Source organism: Zosterops lateralis, assembly GCF_965231275.1.
Source record: "Zosterops lateralis genome assembly, chromosome: Z".
NCBI lineage: Eukaryota > Metazoa > Chordata > Aves > Passeriformes > Zosteropidae > Zosterops > Zosterops lateralis.
The window spans coordinates 23,745,127-23,766,857 of NC_139800.1; positions in this window are offsets into that span (position 1 = coordinate 23,745,127).

Consider the following 21,731-nt stretch of genomic DNA (forward strand, 5'->3'; position numbering starts at 1 on the left):
TGATTGCTTTATTTTTTCTCTGTTAACAATCATTCATTCTCTTTCTCCTCTCTTCTGTGACACTGGGCCCAGGAATTAGATTTTCTAAAGGCCTAGTTTGGTCTCCATTGTTTTATTGTTTTAACCCATTTGATTGCCAAAAAACATTTCAATTCAGGTTTGATTTCCCCAATAAATCCTGTTATCTGTGCCCAGTTGCCAGCCTTCACACTCACTGTCATTATCAGTTATATCATTTGCCCTAATCTAGTTATCCAGTCTTTTTATCAGTTTATTTTATCAGCCCCCACACAAGCAAAACTCCTTTGAATGCAGTAGAAGGCAAAGGTAAAGGTGCTCCTTTGGAATCCTGTTTGGAGTGGATAATTCAAAAACTCACAGCATGTGACAAGGCAGTTCTGAAAGAAGACCAACATCCATGCAAAATAGGACAGTGATTCTCCTCAGAGGCCAGGTAGGCTAAATGATTCCACTCAAGCCTTGCTGCAAGCAATAATCTTGGAGCAAAATCTCCAAGATTCTGCTTCACACTACATAGCCAAAAAAAATCCTCCACTTCTCCCACTGCTGGCAGCAGTACATTTCTATAGCTGCCCACTTTCTCACTTCTTGCAGACTCTTCCAGGTACTCACTGATGGAAAGCACCTTCCTGGTAAAGAATATTTTGTCAATCTACACGGTATATCCCTATTTCTTGTTAATAACAGTAGTTCTCATCCTCTGTTATGTGTATCTGAGTCTGGGCTAAAATTTTTACAGCTATTACTTCTGATTGTCTAAAAGGCATGTCTTGAAATGTTTGAGTTTTTTGTGTAAAGCACCATGTATCCCTTGGAAAATGTCCTCTCTGTGTTGAACCAAGCCCACAAGAGCAGTGCAATGGCCTTTGCAGATGAGGTGTAAAACTGTGCTCCCAAGAGGGCACAGGTTTTGACAACAGTGTCTAACAGCAGATAGCAACCAGGCAAAGTTTTAGATCTGTAATTCAAGGAAAAAAACTTCTTGACTGATAATGAAGGATCAGTATATGGAGAGTAACTGTGATTATTCCTTTTGGACTTTGTGTAGGACAGGCTCTGAGGACTTCACTAACTATCAGTAGTTGGATCTTAATTTTATATTTCATTTGAAGGAAGACATCTGCAAGATCATAATATCCTTCACAGCAGAGTCCTACTTGGTAACTGGCATGAACTGGAAAAGGAAAGAGGTCTTATACTTACTCATTCCATTTCCTGAGCCACTTGGGTTTCGCTTGCAGATCCCTAGCTAAATATTATTCTGAGCTTACATTAGTGGCAATACCACAGTAAAAACTGAGTTGTGATACCTTACAATGCAAATTTCTCCTGCACTGAACTTCAGTGATTTAATTATATTTTCAATCTTTTACTAAAATTAATCAAGAAAAATGTTTTCCAACACTTTTTTTCTCTTTGACATGGAGATATACTGGCACTTTTACTGACTTAGAAAGTCTTTAAAGACAACTTATCTAGAAATGTGATTATATGTGAATATATATCTATATCTATATCTATATATATATTTAGTTTTGCTTTTTGGTTTTGTTGTTGTTATTGTCAGATATTTTTTCAGCACACCCATTAAATTAAAAAAATCCCTCCACAATTCCTATTTCACCCTCTGACTCATCTTTCGGATTTCTCAGTCATCTGCTGTGCAGTGGGAGTTGAAATAATCATCAGAAAAGCTGGCCTCTTGTCTCCCTTTTCTTTTCTCCTAATGCCATAACTGAAGCCAGTTATGTCAAATAAAAAAGAGACTTGACAAAGATGCATTAAAAAAGCTACAAATAATCTACAGTGTTACACTAAATGAATGCAGCAGAATCTAATTAGTAATAATATTGTTTTTTAAACCTTTGTCTGTTGTGCAGGCAATCAGTTCTAACAACATAAGAGGGAACAATTCAACAGCTACAATCTAGGAGACGGAGACTCAATTTCCTTCTTGAGCACAAATGCTCTGTGTGACTGTTTCTGTTGCCCATATGTCAGAGAGGAATTATAGTATCTTTTTCCTTCACAGGAATGTTGGTAGGATAAATACATTGAAGACTGGAAGGCACTCGGGTCCAGACTCATCCCACTTAGCTGTGACATTCATCCGAGGAAACCAAGGAGAAGTTTGATTATTCAAGGATTTATAAATTTGAGGCAGAAGGATGGGCATCTTCAGATGTGTTAGGAGCTGTTTATCATTTTCCACTGGATTCACAACACCATGTACCTGGGGATGGGATGCATCTGTCTGAACAGAGCTGTCCAGTGATATCTCAAATGTCCCACTAAGACATGTGCTTGGGGCAGATAGATGTGACACAGGACTCTCAGGATGGAGTGGGAGTGTCCCACTGCTCTTTCTGTGGTAGTGGATGTCTATATTGAAAAAACTGAATTTAGCTCAAAGCGTATAACTTAGGTAGATAAAAGCCTTAATAAATAACTAAATTTCTTTCCTGAAGTGCTGCCTTCATCAGCCTAGAACAGCTCTGCACTCAGCCTAGGAACCCTAGCTCAATACAGCTTTGCAGGCCACAGTGATTTAAAAAATCGTATTTAGACAAATTCCTTCCTCAGACAAATTCCTTCCTCAGCAGTGGAGATACAACCCTGGTGCATCATATTACTAGGTTCTTTTTCTGTCTTTCAGCTCTAGAGACTTACCTCTGATTTGCTGAGTGTGGAAGATTATAAACTCTTCTCTGTCCTCTTTATTATTCCTTCCAAACTTGCTAATAGCTGACCAGCTTTCCACTGTACTGTAGCACAGTATATAATAACCTGCAATTATTGTCCATTTAGGCTTTCCCCTGGGTCTGCTTTATTCCTGCCATCAGTGGACCTGTACGCTGCTTTTCATTGCCGCTGAGAAGAAAGAAAAAAACCAACACTGATGATGTACAACCTGTTATATATTTTTTCCATCTGTTGTTCTTACCTTTTTTTTTTTTTTTTTCAGTTCCTTGGCCCACTGTAGAGACTTTATGAAAATTGCTTTATAATAGGCCTCACTCAGCTGTTGCATCCTGTTCTGTACTGGATCATTCCTAAAGTTTTTGCTTCTCTGTTTTTCATTTCTGTGCAGCAGTTAAAGTTTACAGAATATCTGGATATCTGGAGGTCAGTATACATAATAGCCATGTTTTCACTCTCTTTGACTTGGTTTCTTCACCTTCTTTTCTGATTCGGATAGCCAAGGTGGACAGAATCCTAGCATGGATATTGTATTTTATTGCTTTTCATGTTCTTTAGAAGGGAGAAAATTTTTACACCAGGTCTGACTTGTGTCTTAGTATCTACACAGGAAAATTTACTCTATCTCCAGAGCTTCTATCTCCTGTTTTTCTCCTCAGTCTGGGGCTACGCTTCAGGCTTGGGGTATGTAGGCTAGTAAATCTTTCATTCTTTGGATTGACATATAACAAATTTCTCAAGGCAAAGTCAGGAGGCAGTGATGTGACTTATAAGCCAAAGGGTTATTAGTGAGAGCAAGCTTTTTAAACAGTTCAGAGAATCCAGGCTACTGTACATGTGAATTTACAGAGGCAAACTGTCACTACTCTCACTTCTTTAATATGTTTTGATTACTTTTCGTTTTCAATATTAAAAGAATATTAATTAATCTCATTAATTCTACCATCATTGAGTTTGTCCAGTTTGTTCCTCTAAACATTACAAGTAATGTCCTGTGCACTCTCAGTTAGATCAAAATGAATGCTGCCCAAAGCATTAAACACAGATTCTCATTTAAATAAAACCAAACTCTGCTGAAAATCATTAATATGTACACATGAATACTCTCCTTTATCTCCCCAAAACCATGCCTAGGCTTGGTTAATAGGAATGATCCATGTCTAGACCCACCTGGTTCAGGGGTGGCTTCACTGTTGGGTTGAGCAGAGGCACGGAGCTCTGTCCACAGCCCCTCGCTCCTGCTTCACCACCCTGCTCCGCCTCTCCTGTCCCCCTTGGTCCTCCTGGGGGGTCCTTGGACCTTCGCTCCAGGAGGCTGTTTGTGCTACCCTCTAGTGGCCAAAGCATAGAGAAAACACACAAATTCAGAGCACAGACAAAATTTTACATGAAGGTCATTGCAGATTTTATTTTTAACGACATGAAATCAATTTTGGACAGTGGAAAGAAAAAAACCCAAAACCCTCTCCCCCCCAAAAAACCCCCCAAAACAAACAAACAAACAAAAAAAAGGGGGGGGGGGGGGGGGGCAAACAGAACAAACAAACAACCAAACAAAAAAAACCCCAAAACCCCCAAAAAACACAAGCTAAAAAACCAAACAAACAAATCCACCAAGCCCCCCAACAAATAAATCTGTTTAAAGATGAAGGTTGGGAATGAATTGGAACTTTTAAAATATGAGTGTCTTCTCACATATACATAATACAAAACCTTGATGAAATGGAAGGTGATTTTGTAGTCTAGGAAGGGCGGCAGAGTATTTTAAAACATCAGAGATTTCTTGTGTGAACAGAAGGCAGTAGTTTGATGTTCCCACTCAACCTCAGAAAAAATATGACAAAAATACTATGTTTCCTTCACTATTTGTTTCTTTTGACTATAAATTTTTCAGCAACAGAAACCTTCCTACATTGTTCATACAGCTCAGTGAAGTTCTTCTCTAGGCTTAACCCTACCACAACAGTCAAATGAATAAATAATGTTTGATGAGTTACAAGACTGTAGAATGAGATGAGATGGAACTCAAAGGTCAAGAACTTTTGGCTGAAGACTGTCTGAGAGTGGTGGGGCAGAATGAGACAGGGTTTCCAGAGTTACTGATCCATCTGAGGTTCTGGATTTTACTGCAGGACTCATGCAGGACAAGGCAAAAAATTCAGGTGAAGATAAGGAAGGTTAAAGGGCCAATTCAGCTAAGTGACTTCTGAAGAAAGATATGGCAAAGACATGAAGCTGAGTGCTGCAGCATCACAAATGGCACCAATACTTAGCATGTACAACAAAGCAACTAAGCATCCCTCAGTGTTCCATTCCTTTCTAGCCCTTACCAAGAATTATTTGAAACATTCAAACAGTTGCATTTTTTGCCTATTCTGACTCTCAGAAAGTTACAGATTTTTGTAGAGATAATAGGCTCAACAAAAAACATGTGAAATTCTGGGGAACAGAACCAGTAGAATTCATGTTCTTCCAGACTTGATTTTCAAACCAGTGGAAACAATATTTGACAGAAGACCTGTTTCAATCCCATACTTGAAACAGAGATTTTATGGCCATTTGTAAGGTTGCTGGAGCTACAGTTCATACTGTTCATACATATTACTGCTGGCCTTATGTTCCTTCCAAAAAGCTGAAGGTCCTTTAGCAAAGTTTCAAACTTCTCAGAGATCCTCTCTGTTCACCTATGCCAAAGAAATTTAGCTACTAGTTATCTGAATATTTGGATGCTTCTAATTGTTTTCAAAATATCATGCTACGACTTCTATGAGACATCTGTTCTCACTTGGGATAATACCAAATTACAGTACAGATGCCACTTAGGTGAAAGTCCTTACCAGTAGTTTAAGGTAAAAACAAACAAACAAACAAACAAACAAAAACCCCCCCCAAAAAAACAAAAAAAAAACAACAAAACAAAACAAAAAAAAAACAAACAAACAAAAAAAAAAAAAAACCAAAAACATTTTCAACTGGTTTAGGTAGAATGAAATTTCATCTAATTGTATTACCTCGTAGTTCATAATAGTCTTAAAGTGAAAATTGCCCAGGCAATTTTATTTCTAATATTAAGCAAGTGGAATAGTGTTACCATTTTGTTTTTAGTCTGCTGCTGGAGACATAGTCCTGTGAAGCTATTTCAGTCTTATGAAACAGTAACCCTTAATTTGAGGGCCTTGATGCAGGAGGCAAAAATCAAAGTAAGACTTACATTTATAAAAACCCATGAGTTTCTCAAATAGAGGATAAGACAGCAGCTGAGAGTTTTGAACAGTTGCTTAGTGTTTGTCTTGAAACACTCCCAGGGAAGGAGGGCAGGCAACCTAGATATAAATTGGAAGAACAGATTAACCCTGACATTTCTAGGTCAAGGGAATAACCGAGGTCATGCCTTTCCCAGGCCTACCAAAGTCACATCTGCACAGATCAGGAGAGCTCATGGAAATACTGATACAAAATTCAGGAGGGCAAATGGTGCTGCTACTCTTCAAAATGCAACATGTTAACAATTACTTTTGTTTTCACTCACTACATCACTGTGCATGTTCTACCCTGTCTCTCTAAAGCAATCTTATAAATCATTGAAGAGAATGGTTCTATTTTTGCCTCAAATATCCTAGCCTTGAAATCTCATGAATATTTTCCAAATTAGGTCTTCAGTTTACTAGATCATATGCTTGTCTCCTGGTTCGGTATATTATGGAGAATTTCTGTTTAAGAAGAAAAAAAAGTCAACTCTGGTTAGTAACATATGGAAGGTAACTCAGGTTTAGCATGTAGACTCATGAAATAATCTATTTCTTTGTCATTCTAAGGCTGATTTTCTGCCTGTTTGAGGCCTGACAGGTCTTCATTATGTTTTAAAGGACCTCCAGAAATGGAGATGTTGCAAGATTCCCAAACAGTTTACTCAGCTATTTAACTGTTCCATATCAGGACAACGTATTACTGGTGTCTGCTTTAAATCTTTGCTGTAATTTAAGTCCCTGCCTTGTTTTCCTGTTCATGGTGCCTCTGAAAAATTAATCATCACACTTGCCTTGGCAGCTTTTGAACCAAAGAAGCATTACTTTGCCTCCCACGTTTTTGGACAAACTACTCCAGTTCCTTCAACTTTTCTTTTGGAGGACAGGTGTAACTTCATCATGTATCACCATATTTATGTCCATAAAATTCCATTCTTTTCTTTTTGCATTAGGATTTTTTTTTTTTTTTTTTTTTTTTTTTTTTTTTTTTTTTTTTTTTGGTGGTGGTGTTGATTCTTGTCTCATACATCAATGTAAATTTAAATTATTTCTATTTGATTTTGATTGTCTGTAACCCTGCATCTCACCCTTTGCCCTCTGAAAGAAGGTGCTATGTTACTGTAGCTCTGTTACTAGCGGTTGCAAAGATTTCAGAGGCTGGGCTTCTGTCTGTGCTGGTTTCAGTACAGTGACTGCAGTTTTTGCATGTAAGACTCAAGCTATGCCACCTAGTAAGTGAGGACACCCCTGAAAAATGCTGAGCCCTGCCAGTAGGCAAGTAATTAATTTCTAGGACTTACGGAGTGAGAACAAATATTGTCCTCATTGCACATTACACAGAAAACCCCGTTCAGCTTCCTAATTGCTACCTGCATGAGTGGGGGTAAATCATTAAGCTATCTCTTGTCTAAGTTTTCTCTTACTTTAAGATGGAGAAGGAGATTTCCAGACCTCACAGGAGAAAAGAATTTAAAGCTGCATAATGGTATTAAAAAGAAAAAAAAAATTATAAGATGCATAAGCACCATTATGGAAAGAACAACTGCTCTGTAACGAACTCTGAAAAGCTGACACTCTTCAGATTGTGCACAAAGATCTAGGTACACAAAAGCCTTTTTACTGTTTAAATCATAAACAAATGCATTTGCTCCAGGAACAAATCACAATATGTATAAAAAATATATGCCAGTTTACCTCAAATGAGAGTTCCCATAAATATTAATTTTACAAAGAATTTATACTGTAAGCATTTCTTATTTTGCAGGGTATATTTAGGTATCAAATCAGGATGAGAAATAAATACAAAAATTGGTTTCTTAGTGTAGCACCACTTTATATGTTCATTTCTTGATAACTTACATGACTTTTGCATATGTCTATTTTGTGGGCAATGTGGAAGCCTCAGTGTTTTCAATAGGTAGGATTTTTAAACGGTCTGATTTGTAAACTATGCAAACGATGGCAATTTGCAACTGTAATTATTCCTTAAGTGGAGAGTTTGGCATTTTGTAAAAGAGATAATAGTTCAGATAATGGATTCATGAGATGGTGCTGGGTCTTGTCACCTCAAAAAAACAGGCCATTTTCTCTCTGATGAGCAGCTCTGGTTTTCCTGTTTCTTCCTAAGGTTCATGACACTACCCATTATTTGGCCCTAAATCCAGTTCCTTACAGCTCTAACATCTTTGGGTACTTGCATGTCTTCTTAGAGAGAACAGAAAAAAACCCCCTCAAAACCAAACCAAAACAAAAACAAACAAAAACCCAAAACTAAAGCAAAACAAAGGCAACCAAGCAAAAGAAAAACAAATAATAATGAAGACCAATCAGCAAACTCGTAATCTCCCCCCAAAAACCCCAAAACAAAACAAAACAAAACAAATTTAGCCAACACAACCCTCAAATCCAAAATCACTAGTTTCTTGTTTGTTTGTTTGTTTGTTTGTTTGTTTGTTTGTTTGTTTTTTCAGATAACAATACTAGAGAAAAATATATTGCTTATCCTATCTACAGATTTCTGGTAATATTTTGTTAATTAAGCTCTAAAGCTCTGATAAGCTGTAGTAGAGACTCAAGATCTCAGTGGGTCACTTGCTGTGACCAGGACATGACTGATGCACAGGCTTCTAAAACTGACAAGCTCCTTGAGCTCCTTGAGATATCTTAAATTTCAGCTGCTAAATTCAATTTCAGCTCCAACTGCATTTTGGGTGGTGGGCTGTGAAACTCGACATTTCGGTACCTGAATGCAATGACTCCCTTGTGCTTTCCCTGGTATACATCCTTTCTTCTTTCCTCAAGTTAGTCTTGCTTGGAGAAGATGAAAACTGCTTGCTGCACATATAAGAAAGAGAAACTTGCCTTGAGAATGTTGGAAACAGCTCAGGACAAGAAATTTACATGGCAGGAAAAACAGAGGAGAAGGAGTAAAAAAAAAATTGGAATTAGGTACTGTTGAGGAGGAAGGGAGGTAAATTAAAAATGGACTGGACGGTTGATGCATTTAATTAAAAATTCATGGGTTGTGGGACAAGAAGGCAAGAAGGATCTAAGGATGGATACTGTGCTCTGGGCAGAAACCAGATACATGCAGAATACATGCAGAAGGGCAATTACCCTAATTGATGAAAATGCTGAGTCTTCAGTGACAAATGAATTCACTACAGCTGGATTTTGGACAAAAGGGAGTGTAAAGTGAAGTACCCTGTAAGGTCAGGTACTGGCTGTTTTCATAGAGAATCTGTGATTTTAAACTTCAATATCTCAGTGCCTCAGTTTCCCAGTATATAGGATATGCCATCAAAACGATGAAGAACTGTAAAGGGATCCCTTAATCTATCCATACACTGAAGAAGAAGGCAAGTTTTTAAAAAAGGCTTTTTAAATGAAAAAAAAAAAAGAATTCTTTTAGTGCTTTTCCTCATCTCCCCCAATTAAGGCGTATTATAAAAATAATTAATGCTTCCCTTTGTTAATAAAACAACATTTTAATATAATTTTTTAAATTCCCTGGGAGTAAAAAATCTGGCTGAGTTAAAAATATACCTCCGTCCTTCACGTGAGTTTTTAATTATATAAAAGACTTCAGTTTTCTGTTCTACTCATCTACCCTGCCTGTTTTCTTCAGAGTCATGTGAGAGGAGCTAGAAATAAAACATAAGTCTGGGAATCTTTCCTGTTGCAAGCCAGGAAGCTGCCAGCACGGTGCTCCTTGATGTGATGAGAGTGGTGTGTTTTTTCGGAGATGAACATTTGCAGCATCTAAACTCACTTCCCCAAGCAACCATCAGATGGTAGCAATGCTTGTTTGCTATCTACCATGGGCCTAATTCAAAGTGGGATGCAGAAGCCCAGGCATTACCTCCAGGCCCAGCAGCCACCCAGTCGCCTTTCGAGAGTGCCCTGGTGTTAGCATTTCGGAGGACACGGAAAGCTGCAGACCCGAGTGGTAATGCTGAGCTAGACACTATGCAAAGCAACCTGATCTTATATGCACAGAGTTGTAGCCAATAGCCCCATGCATGAGGGAACAGATGAAACCCAAGGGAAATGCAGATGTCCTGTCCCTGGGTTTGCTACCTGGGTTTTGGCTTGCTGCAAAGGAGGACTCCAAGGGGTGTGGAAATGAAAATACCAAGAAAATTAACTTGGGACCTTGAAACTAGCTGTAGTAGAGACTCTCAGGAAATCGATCCAATGTCGCAGAAGGATGATAGAACAGACTCCTGTAGCATGTAGGAGTCCTTGGTGAAGTGATAAAAAGCTTTCTTATTGAAGGGCTGGCCTAAGGTCACTGAAAAGGTCATGGAAAACAGCTGTCTCCTAGGGATACTGTTAGTCAAGCATCATCCTTGAGGCTGAGCACAGAACTCAGTGCCCCTGATTCTAAATGTCACACAGTAAGACACTAAGGCCTGACTTCCCATCTGTGTTCCCTGTGTGTAGCCCATGGAGAGACAGAGACACAGAGAGAGTAGGAAAAAAACTTTTTGCAGTTTAGATTCCTGGCTTGAGATGTGGAAAAGCATCCTATGAAGGTGTCAGTTTTTCTCCATTAGATGGAAATGGATCTTGTTTTACTCACTTAAATTTTGATCCAGATTTTAAGTGTCTAAGGTGGTATAAATCAATGCTGGTGTTTTCCATTGAAAGGCACAATTCCCAACATTTGTGCTGCTTAACTGTCCTAAGCAAGAGGAAAAAACCCAAACAAAACCAACTTTATAAAAGGTAGGTAAATGATGCCCTGTCACAAATATTTGTAACCATCATATTTACTTCATTAACAATTTTAAATTAAATTAGGCCTCTCTAGTTTCTGAAATTACTGAGTTTCTCCTGAGATATCAGTAGTATTGGGACTTTCATCAGTACTTAGAAACTGTGCTTGTTCACTCACTTTATGTTGTCAGGACTGACTCCTTTAAAATGTGCCATTGCTGCTCTGAAGTACCAGATCCCAGTCCTGGGAGAGCTATCTTTTTGGGTTTTCTTCCTTTCCTGTTTGGTGCTTGTGTGATGGTTTCTTTGGCAAAAATTTCCATTTTATTTTGCCTCTGTCCCTTTTGTGAGCACATCTTCCGCTTGGTCTTCCCAAGGTTGCTGAGGTGAGCAGCTCTGGTCCTGGCAGGACTGGCAGCAGAACACCCTGGTGCAGTGCACAACAGAGTTTCCTGACCTGAGGGAAGCTCAGGAGGAGATGGGAGAGCTGCTGGAAGCCCACAGATCACATGGCTTTGGATGACAGAAGCCAGGTGGGGCCAGTGGCAATGGTGGCCAAGCCTCCGCACTTGCGAAATAAGAACTTATAGGCAGTTCTAGCAACCACGAGTGATACCTGCAAGGTGGGAAAACAGGGCACAACACAGCTGTCAGGGCACAGCCTGGCAGTTTGGGTGGCAGTTTCTGCAGAAAGGCATGCAAGAAGGTCTCTGAAGCCCTGTCACCTCTATCAGGGAGCAGTGATGTTCACAGGACAGAAAGGCATGACCTCTGTGAGCCCCATGCCCACTGTGGCTGAGGTGGCCACCCAGGCAGAGCTCTGGGAGAACACCCAGCTGTAGGATGGGTACTGCTCTCATGCCAGTGGGAGGTCACCCAGGCAGAAAGGCTCCTTTGTCTAATGACACTACTCCAGGAGCAGAGGAGTAGTTTAAAGAGTATTAGGGAATGTGAGACAGACTGGTACTACGCCCAGACTTCCCTGAGACAGGCCTGACAGACAGATAGACAGAAAGGACACACATCCCTGTCCTCTCCCCACCTGACTGAACACACTGACTGAAGGGACAGAGGGACACGGGGATGAATTCCTGCCCAGAAGAGCAGGTGTGTCTATGACTGCAGACCAGACCCATTCCTTAGGGAATATGGCTGCTGCCCTTGGGCCCAGTTATCAGCATGAAAGAGAGAACCTTCTCTGGTAGGGCCTTGAGATCATTTTTCACTATTGATTTCCCAGGTAGGCACTCATGAAATTACAAGAGGTCCTACAGCCACCAGGAGAGACTTCAGGGCCTTGGGATGAGTGGCTAAGGGCTCAGGAGCACAAGAAGTCCAGTCCTCTATCCTTCCAGCTGCAGGGAATAATGAGAGAGTAAACAGGAAGAAACATGTTTTGGCTTCTTGAACCACTGGTGTGCAGCAACAGATGGTTTTAACTTCATCAGAAGGCAAAGAGGAAGACATGGGGGGGGAACTATGTGTGTTAGGGAGTGTTTTCGTTGTCTAAAGGTTAGTTATAGCTGATAATTTATGGATAAGGATCAAGGGGCAGGCTGGGGCAGATAACAACTAGGATTGGTTGGTAATAAGGTGATCACAGAATGGGTTGGAAGAGACCTTAAAAACCCCTCACTTCCAACCCCCCTGCCGTGAGCAAGGACACCTCCAACTTGCTCAGAGCTAGGGCCAGTACTCCAGCTGGGGTCTCACCAGAGCAGAGTAGAGGAACACTTTGCACCTGATCCTGCTCAATGTCCCGAGGATCCTAAGGATATCAGCGTGGCTGGGAGGTCTGTAGCAAACTCCCACTCTCACCCAGAGCTGTCAGCTGTGCCATTGCCAGCTGTGAGCTCTGCACATTCCAGCCCTTCCATCACAGACAGTGCCACCCCTCCAGCTCCCCTGCCCTGCCTCTCCCCCCTCAAGCACCTGTAACCCCCAAACAGGGCACCCCAATCTCACTAGGTTTCACTTTCACTTGTTTTGTCAAATCTCTAGGACTGGGCCAAAGCTTTGAGCCCATCTCTGGGCAATGGGAAAACCATTAAACCAATTCTTTCTCCATCTAGGAGTTCACTTGTTAAATCCATCTCAGTTTGGAGAGAAGGATATTGAGGGCTACCATGGGAAAGGCTTTACAGAAGTCCAGATGAATCTCTTCTTTTGTCTACTGGTGTAGTCACCTGTCATAGAAGGCCACTGAGTTGGTCAGGTAGCCACAGCTGGTCAGTGATGTGGTGGTCAGAGGCTGCCCTGGGCACAGTAATAATGGGGAAATAAACTTTTTGATTCTTGGAGTAGTAAGCAGGATGGGATCAGCACCACTGATTCCTTGACTTCTGGAGGGCAGACTCTCCTGCTTAAGAGGCTGGGCTCCTCACAAAAATAAAGATATTGAGATGCTGGAGTGTCCAGGAAAGGGCAATGGCGCTGAGGAAGGACGTGGAGTATAAGTCTGATACTTTTATCTGGTGCAGCTGAAAGAACTGGGGTTGTTAACTTTGGAGAAAAGGAGACTCTATTACTCTCTGAAAGTATCTAAAAAAAGGTGGGGTTTAGTGTCTTCTACCAAGTCACACCAACAACACAAGAGGAAATGGCGTCACATTGTGTTAGGGGAGGTTCAGACTGGATATGAGGAAAAAGTTTTTTATGGAAAGGGTTGTCAAGATTTGGAATAGGCCACCCAGGGATGAGATTGAGTCATCATACCTGTAGCTATTTAAAAGATATGTAGACATGGCTCTTAGGGACATGTTTTTGTGGTGGACGTGACAGAGCTGGGTTAATGATTGGACTCCATGTTCTTAAAAGTGTTCCCTTTAATATAAACAATTATATGATTCTATGGTTCTAAGAAGACAACTTTATTAAACCACAGGATGGATGTTTGGGGCCTCTTTACTGCTTAATACATCTAATTCCCATCAGTAAATTACAAAACTGTAGCCCACTGTCAGACTTTTTGATCACAGGTGTCCTATTTAGCAAAAATAGATTTAGCATGTCTGATTACCTGTTTAGCCATAATGTCTCCTAGTAAGCTCTCAGGGAAGTTAGAATAATATTCTAGAACAAGTACTTTATTTTCCTCTGTCAGCATAATCAGACCTATGTCAGCTTTGCTCCAGAGAGCCTTTTCTTTTTCTCCTGAGTCAGTGACATTGAATTTTTTGACTTGGACTGGACTTATATCTGTGGCATGTATAACAAGTCTTGACAACTTTTTAAATGTCAATTTATATCAATTTATATTTGTCTAGCTGTTTGCTTTCTTTTTTTTTTTTTTTTTTGTTTGTTTGTTTGTTTGTTTTTGGTTTTGTTTTTGTTTTTGGTTTGTTTGTTTGTTTGTTTGTTTGTTTTAATAGATCTTTTAGCTTTTTCTAAGGCTTTTAAATTCTTAACTGGCCCTAGTACATTCCTAGAATTAGTTGCAATGTCTGAATGCAGCCACAAAGTGGGAAAATGGGAATGGTTTAAGCAAATTACTTTTATCCTACACGCTCATCACTAGGCAGCATAGTCAGCTTAGTCACCCTAAGTCTGGTGGTGTCTCATCAGAACTGGGATATTATGTTTTACCTTCCAAGATGTACAGCTTCTCTTTCAGAGTAGTTGTTTAGCAAGTACAGTATAATTTTTTTTAGGGCATTTGGTTGTGTTAAATCAAAGAATAAGCTCAGAGGGGACTTCTGCACTGTGTTCCTTCACAATTCCTGCGGATGTTCCAGAGAGAAGGACTAAAGTTTAGCTGTCTGCAGAGTTTAGTTTTATCTCACAAATCATATCAAAACCAAAAAAATATATTTCCAACATGACAATAGGAAGTCATGAGATGGTTACATGTGGTTTATTGCCAAAATGGAAAGTAGTTGCCTCTTATAAAATAAGCACATGCCGCCTTTTGCAGTTAGAATAACATATGGCTGAGTCCTTGCAAATGAATGGTTCTGTGTGCAGAGACTTGATCACGTTAACATCCAGGTAGCTTCCCTGCCTGTCACCAGTTTGGATAGTCAGACTGGTGGCCAATTTTCTGAATTGGTCAGCTGGGAAATTTCCCTTTCTTTTGTCACAGAGTGACTAGTGATGACTAATGAAATTGAGTTAAACACATAAAATCAAGTTGTGTATTTGTTTTCATGCTCACAATTATTTGAGGCCCAAATCCATTCATTTTGGAGTTCTAGTGTCCCACAACAGAGCATCACAACTAGTTTAGCTCTCTGATGTCACCGTGTGGCTTGTTTGCAGGGACCTGGGTCAGGAGTAGATATCAACCTAAACATCAGATTGTGGAAATAATGCCTCCTGAATGTGCAGAGATCTATGGCATTTGTTGAAGCACGTGCCAAAGTTCTATCTTATTAAACAGGAACCCTTGCATTAACCTTAATCTTTCTTTTCCCCATTTTCCATCCTATTTTTCTCTTTAAGGATGATTAGGACACATTTTAGTTTTGTTAAGTTTGGAAACACTGGTAAGTGGGAGATACATCTTTCTCCTTTTGTCCCCATTTGTCCTTTGCTCAATTGAGCAGTCTCATGGCAGTAAGACAATATCAGATTTTCTTTTAGCCGCCTTTTTAACAAGAAGCTCTATTTCCTTACAGTTTCAATGGCCACAAAATTCACCTATGTCCTGAGAACTTCTCTTTCTCTCTTCATGGATTTCCAAAATTCTTCCAGTCTTCTGGGCTGTTAATTTTTTTTGTTAATTTTTTTTTTATTTCCAAGGACATGACAATTGCCACACAGCAAGAATTTCTGAATTTCTGCTAAAAGAAAAATCTTTTGCTTGTGCGACATCGTGGAAAGCAGAAAACTTAGAAGAGAGGATGATGTATTAAATTGCTTTTAAGTGCTTGTTGATGACCTTACAGCATAGCCTGAAGGTGGAGAATTTCTTCCCACAATTTCTCTCTGGCCTAAACACCTATCACTGAGCCACAACACTCCTTTCTGAGAACCGAACCCATTTTGATCTCGTTGATGTCATCAAAGGGAAGGAAGTGGGTATGCATAATGCAGGTGCTGACGATTTGGGCAATGTTTCTCCTCTTGTGGCAGTGACAGGGCTTATGCTTTGATGTGGCTTTGAAAATCCCAGCTGCATCTCTGAGCATGAGACTTTACGAGTCTGAGCAAATTTGTGGAATCTTGACTTGCAATAAGAATAACAGCAGTTGATATATGTCAGACCTCTATTATAGCCTTTTTTTTTTTTTTTTCTGTTGTCAGAGTGATGACTAATATTTCTCGCTTGATGGACAACAAAATATGGTGGATAGAACATAATGACAAATTAAATCAAAGTCATCTCTGGTTGCTAAAAAGCGCCATTTGAAAGAAGGGAAAGATTAAAAATCTAGGATCTCAAATTTTTGTCTTTGGTTTAAATATCAGTCATCAATATATTTTTCTGAGTCTATAGAATTTAGATTCTAGGTCTTTAAAATAATGTAAATTAAATTAAATTAAATTAAAATATCTAAATCTTTCTGCTCTAAATCTTTCTGACTCTGATCTTGTCAAGTGTCTCACTTAGCCCTCACTCAGTTATCCAGTGTAAGTGGGAGAACGTTCAATGACCTCAGTGTAGGGTCAAGTCATGCATGAAGAGCAAGGCATCTTCTCCCTTGAGACTATGTATCTGTCCAAGGAAACTGCAGAGATGTTGAAAGAAGTGATTCATGGTTTGAAGAAGCTGAAAGATATTCAGATACTTTTTCAAAATAATAATGGAAATATTATAATGTAGAAATTGAAAACCATACATAAATAACAGCCATCTGGTTGTCTTAAAATTTTGAAACTTGCAGAACATTACCCCTCAAGTAAAATAACTCAGCTGTTTGCCAAGAAACTCAGAAGGAGATTGCTGCTTCTTCACTAATGGTAAGACTTATCTCCAATTTCAAAAGACAATGTATTTGGAGGGAGAAGAGGAACAGGGAAGCCCTGAGAGAGGAAAATGTTGTGGGTAATGAATATCCATTGACATCTATGCCCTGTCAAACCAGGGCACTTTGCTATCTGTCCTACAAGCTTATGAGTTATATCAAGTAAGATTTCTTCATTATATTGGACATAATTTATTTTAACCAAGGAAAACTCTCAGATGCGTTGAACTGATTTTGTGGTAAGCATAAACAAACCTAAATGGCTGGTTTTTTGTAGCTTATTGTGCAAGTGTTGGTTCATAATAAATCATTGTACTCTTTAGAAACAAGCTTGAAACAAGTGCATAAATATTAAATGGCCCCAGGAACAAAGACATTTTTAGCAAAATTATTGAGTGTGGTTTTCCAAATCCATTGGGTAATCCAGGCTCCCCATAGTCATTTAAGGACCAATATGTACTACCATTTATAGTAATGTAAATCCACTGTAAGTCTGTTGAAGTCAATAGAGTTATTCAAAATTAACATAAAAAATTGTTTGGTCTCTAAAATATAAACAACATAATTGCCTGAAATTCTATCCATTAGGATAAAAGAATAAAAAATTCTATCCCTCTGCAGAAATGGGAACTAAAGCTATCTGTATTATGTGTATAAATTTATGCAAAAAAAGATTATACTGATTTCATTCATGTAATAAAGCTCTTATACCCTAATCAGAAATGTTGAAGCAGAAGTTATTAATTTTGAAAAAACAAAATGCTATTCTACCTTTTAATAATTCTAGGAGAAAAATAAGAGGATGAGATCTGTGGCTTTTGAAAAGCAGAGATATTCAGACCAATATTACTGCTTGGAGGCCATTCTGCTTTTTGAAGGAAATAATAGAAAAAAAGGCACAGTCAGTTTCTGATACTCCGTAGGTCTCCCACATCTGTTATAGATTGCCCCTTGGAGATGGCCATGTTGTACCTCAGTTATCCAAATCATAAATCATAGCTGCTCAGCTGATTAGCCTTCACTCCTCTCTTACACAGCCTGACAAGATAAAAGTTTGCCTGTGTGATGGGTAGGCAGAAATGGGAGACAGCTTGAGTCTGTGAGAGACATGAAACTTCAAAGTATCCATCAGCAGTAACACCAATTATGGTACAGTTCTGATAGCATGAAGAAAGGACCAAAGACCAGGGGCTCTCCAGTGTAGCACGTGGCAATGCCTTGGGGGACTCCCTAAAATGCAAACTATTGACTCAGACTGGCACTGACACTGAGAGTGAGCAAAGGCCAGGCAGTGTGGCCTGATCCAGTATGGAACTACTGGTCAGGGACTGTCAGAATGGAGAGGAGCCCTGTTGTTGGACATCCTCACATTTACCCCTGGGAAGCAAATGGAATTTCATTAGTGCTCTTCTGCCAGGGATACTCTTCTTGTGGAGACATTGTGAGAAGCAACACACTGGTGAAAGAAAACACTTAATCAGGGGTGGAATTACAGTTCCTGTTGGAAGGCAGAGTGGAAGGAACACTGACCAACATCATCTCCCCCTTACTGTATTTACTTGTATATTGATAAGCAGTTATGACCCATTTTAGCTCAGCAGGTCTGTACTACAGACAGTGTGCATCTGGGATGCTTTTACAAAAAACACATACTAAAGCATCTGGGATGCTTCTGCCCAGGATCATCACTTGAGGTCCAAGCAGGGTCCCGAGGTGCTATATGCAGCCTCATGGAGCACAGCAGACACCACTGCTGAGAGCTCCCCTGCTAGGACATGACCGCTGACTTACTCCTTACCCTGCCATCCATCAGGAACAGACTCAGTTGCAACTACAGGGGACAGGGGACGACTTCAGGACATTGTGTCGTATATTTGAGTGCTTGATTTATGAAACATAGCTAAGGCAAAACAAAGCTGGAATGACTTGTTTATAGGAAAGCTCCCTCTGCTTCAGCTAGGAGACATGCCTTTTAATGCACCCTCAAAACATTTATTATAAAATGGAACAATTTTTATTGTATTCAATAATGTTTTCAAATGACTGTCAACCTCTGTCTGCAGGTGCCTTTTCTTACAACGTATAATCTATAACACTCATTTCTACCCCCCCCAGTAATCATAGAACACAGAAACAGAGATATGCATTACAGAAAATGTGTATAGGTTTGCTTCTATTATAGTCATGATCAAAAGGCTATGATATATTGAAATATTTGCTTTGTACAAATACATCTGTTATCAGAGGGTTTCTTAACATAAACGGTGTATTTTCTATAATGTGCTCCTTCTAATGAATGGTTCAGTGAAGGCATGAGGACCGAGCTATGTGGGGAGAATGCAGTAATTTCTCTTTAGTGTGCAGGAATTCTGAATACAAGTAAATGCATGCCAAATTTTATTGCTTCTAAATCTGAATAATTGTATTTCTGAGCTGTGCATCTGGGTAGATAATAAAGCCACAAAACAATTTAATGAAACATATAAAAAATCGAATGACATTACTAAATATTATAATATGCAGAAAATATATTTTGCATATTGTCACCTAATCTTTCATCCACGTACTAACAAATAATGCAACAATAATTGAAAGTCTTATTATCCATCTACGTAAATTGAGACCAAATTTACCTTGTTTCCTTTTCTTTTTGTGTGTGTGTGGACATAAAAGTGAGATTGATATTATGGCTTTATGTTTACGATACATTTTTTCCACAATAGCTAAGGTGACCAACATAAGTCTTTTCTCCATTCAAATCAGTCCTCAACTCATATTGTGATTATACTACCTATCCAAGTACTTATATGAGGCAAGTCTTGAATACGTGGACTTCATAGATGCATGTGTTTGACTCTGAAGGAATGAAATCTGGAATACTATAAAGAAAGTGGGAGTCCTCATATATAAATTCAGTGTCTGAAGTTTACAGGTATGGACTGCCCTCATCATCCATTATAGTCAAAGAACAGATATGGGTAATGCAGAGGGCAGTACTGCTGACTCATTCCCAAAGACTATTTTAGGACGAGGTGAACTGCCCTTTTGGAGGTTTGTGTTTCTTTCTGTTGACTCTTAAGGAATCTTAAATGGCTAGCCTAGACTTAGATGTCTAACTTTCAGAGGACCATGTGAGGTAACAAGAATCTAAAGAAAACAAGAATCTAAAGAGGTTAAAATACAGGCTCCAGGAGGGGGGACCTCTTTTGTTCTTGCAATGATTCTAGCACTTTGTCACTGATTTATTCTGCTCTGCCATGGAAGAGGTCATTGCAGACTTCCAGCTGGTTGTAATGTCTGGATTTAAAGGACAGTGATCTGAACTGTCTGCTGCAAAATGTCTTTTGCAAAGGTGAACCTGTATCATCAAAGGCCACACAAACAGTAGGAAAAGGACTGAATTTCCCAAAGACCAGAGCTTGGTAATGCTGTTCTGGCTTTACTCAAGACGGCTGTCTCCCCTTCCTTATGATGTGTTGGCCCAGATTCTGACGTTCTTTTACAGAGAGCTCTCCACTCAGAGGTCTCGTACCACTGGAGGCTCACTTGATGTCAGTGGAGAAAATTGTGCAAGGTTAAAAGTGAGCAAGAATTTGCCTCGTGTCAAGAATATATAACCAACTGTTTTTTGATAGTTCCCATCTATATATACACCTATTTTTGCTCTCAATGAAAGTTACCACCACCATCCTATCTATTCCTTTGCTCCCAGAAGGAAAACATTTATGCCCTCTCTTCCTTACTCTGCTTTCATACATCAAGCTCAGAGTCTTGAGCCACACTTCATGAGTTATGGAAAGGTAAACCTGGGGCTGATAAACATCCTGAGTCTATTAGTGCAAAATCTTCTTGTGAAAGAAGGAACTGTCCTCAGTTTTTCTGAACCAAGAAAAAGCCATTGTATAAATTATAATGCTTTCCAGTCTGGGTGTCAATTGCACTTCTGCATTCCTTCTGCTAGTCTTAGAGACAACTCACACTGCCTTGATATGAAAGAATAATAAAATTTTTTTTAAAAAAATAATCTTAGCAGAAGGAGGAATAAGAGAGACTTGGACCTAACTAACCCTGGTGGCCACATTCGTTGAGGTGATACTGGAATGAGCAAAAAAGCATTTTTAAGAATATAAGAATAAATATTCTGAAAAATAGAGATTGGAAATTGTCATATAGAGATTTTATACAGTGAAATGGTGAGCAGAATAATCAATGCATATAAAAATATTCTGCTTCCTTGATCTAAGACTCAAATGCCTGTAGACAGGTTTTTGTCTCACTCATACCAGGGTAATTTATTGTGCTTCACAGAATGCAGAAGAAAACTTGGACCTTAATCTGTGAAAGGAAGTTTTCAGGATGAGGAATTTGATTTGACTTCAAAGAATATGAATCAGTTCTTTCTGTTCTGTAGTCAATTATTCCTTTTCAATGCAACTCCCTTTGGGAATAAAGCTTTCTCTGATGAAGTTTAGCCTTATAGTCCACTGCAATCTCCCTGGATTCAGCCTTGCCTGAGATTCTCTTCCTTCCTTCCTTCCTTCCTTCCTTCCTTCCTTCCTTCCTTCCTTCCTTCCTTCCTTCCTTCCTTCCTTCCTTCCTTCCTTCCTTCCTTCCTTCCTTCCTTCCTTCCTTCCTTCCTTCCTTCCTTCCTTCCTTCCTTCCTTCCTTCCTTCCTTCCTTCCTTCCTTCCTTCCTTCCTTCCTTCCTTCCTTCCTTCCTTCCTTCCTTCCTTCCTTCCTTCCTTCCTTCCTTCCTTCCTTCCTTCCTTCCTTCCTTCCTTCCTTCCTTCCTTCCTTCCTTCCTTCCTTCCTTCCTTCCTTCCTTCCTTCCTTCCTTCCTTCCTGCCTTCCTTCCTTCCTGCCTTCCTTCCTTCCTGCCTTCCTTCCTTCCTGCCTTCCTTCCTTCCTGCCTTCCTTCCTGCCTTCCTTCCTGCCTTCCTTCCTGCCTTCCTTCCTTCCTGCCTCCCTCCCTCCCTCCCTCCCTCCCTCCCTCATTTTTTTTCTTTCATTCTTCCTCTCCTTCTTTCCCTGTTTTTCTACCTTCTTCACACTAAGATTTTCCTTACACTTTTTGGGAGATTTATTTAGACAGCCACTACCTAAATCAGAACTAAAATTCAGGTAAAGAGTCATGATTA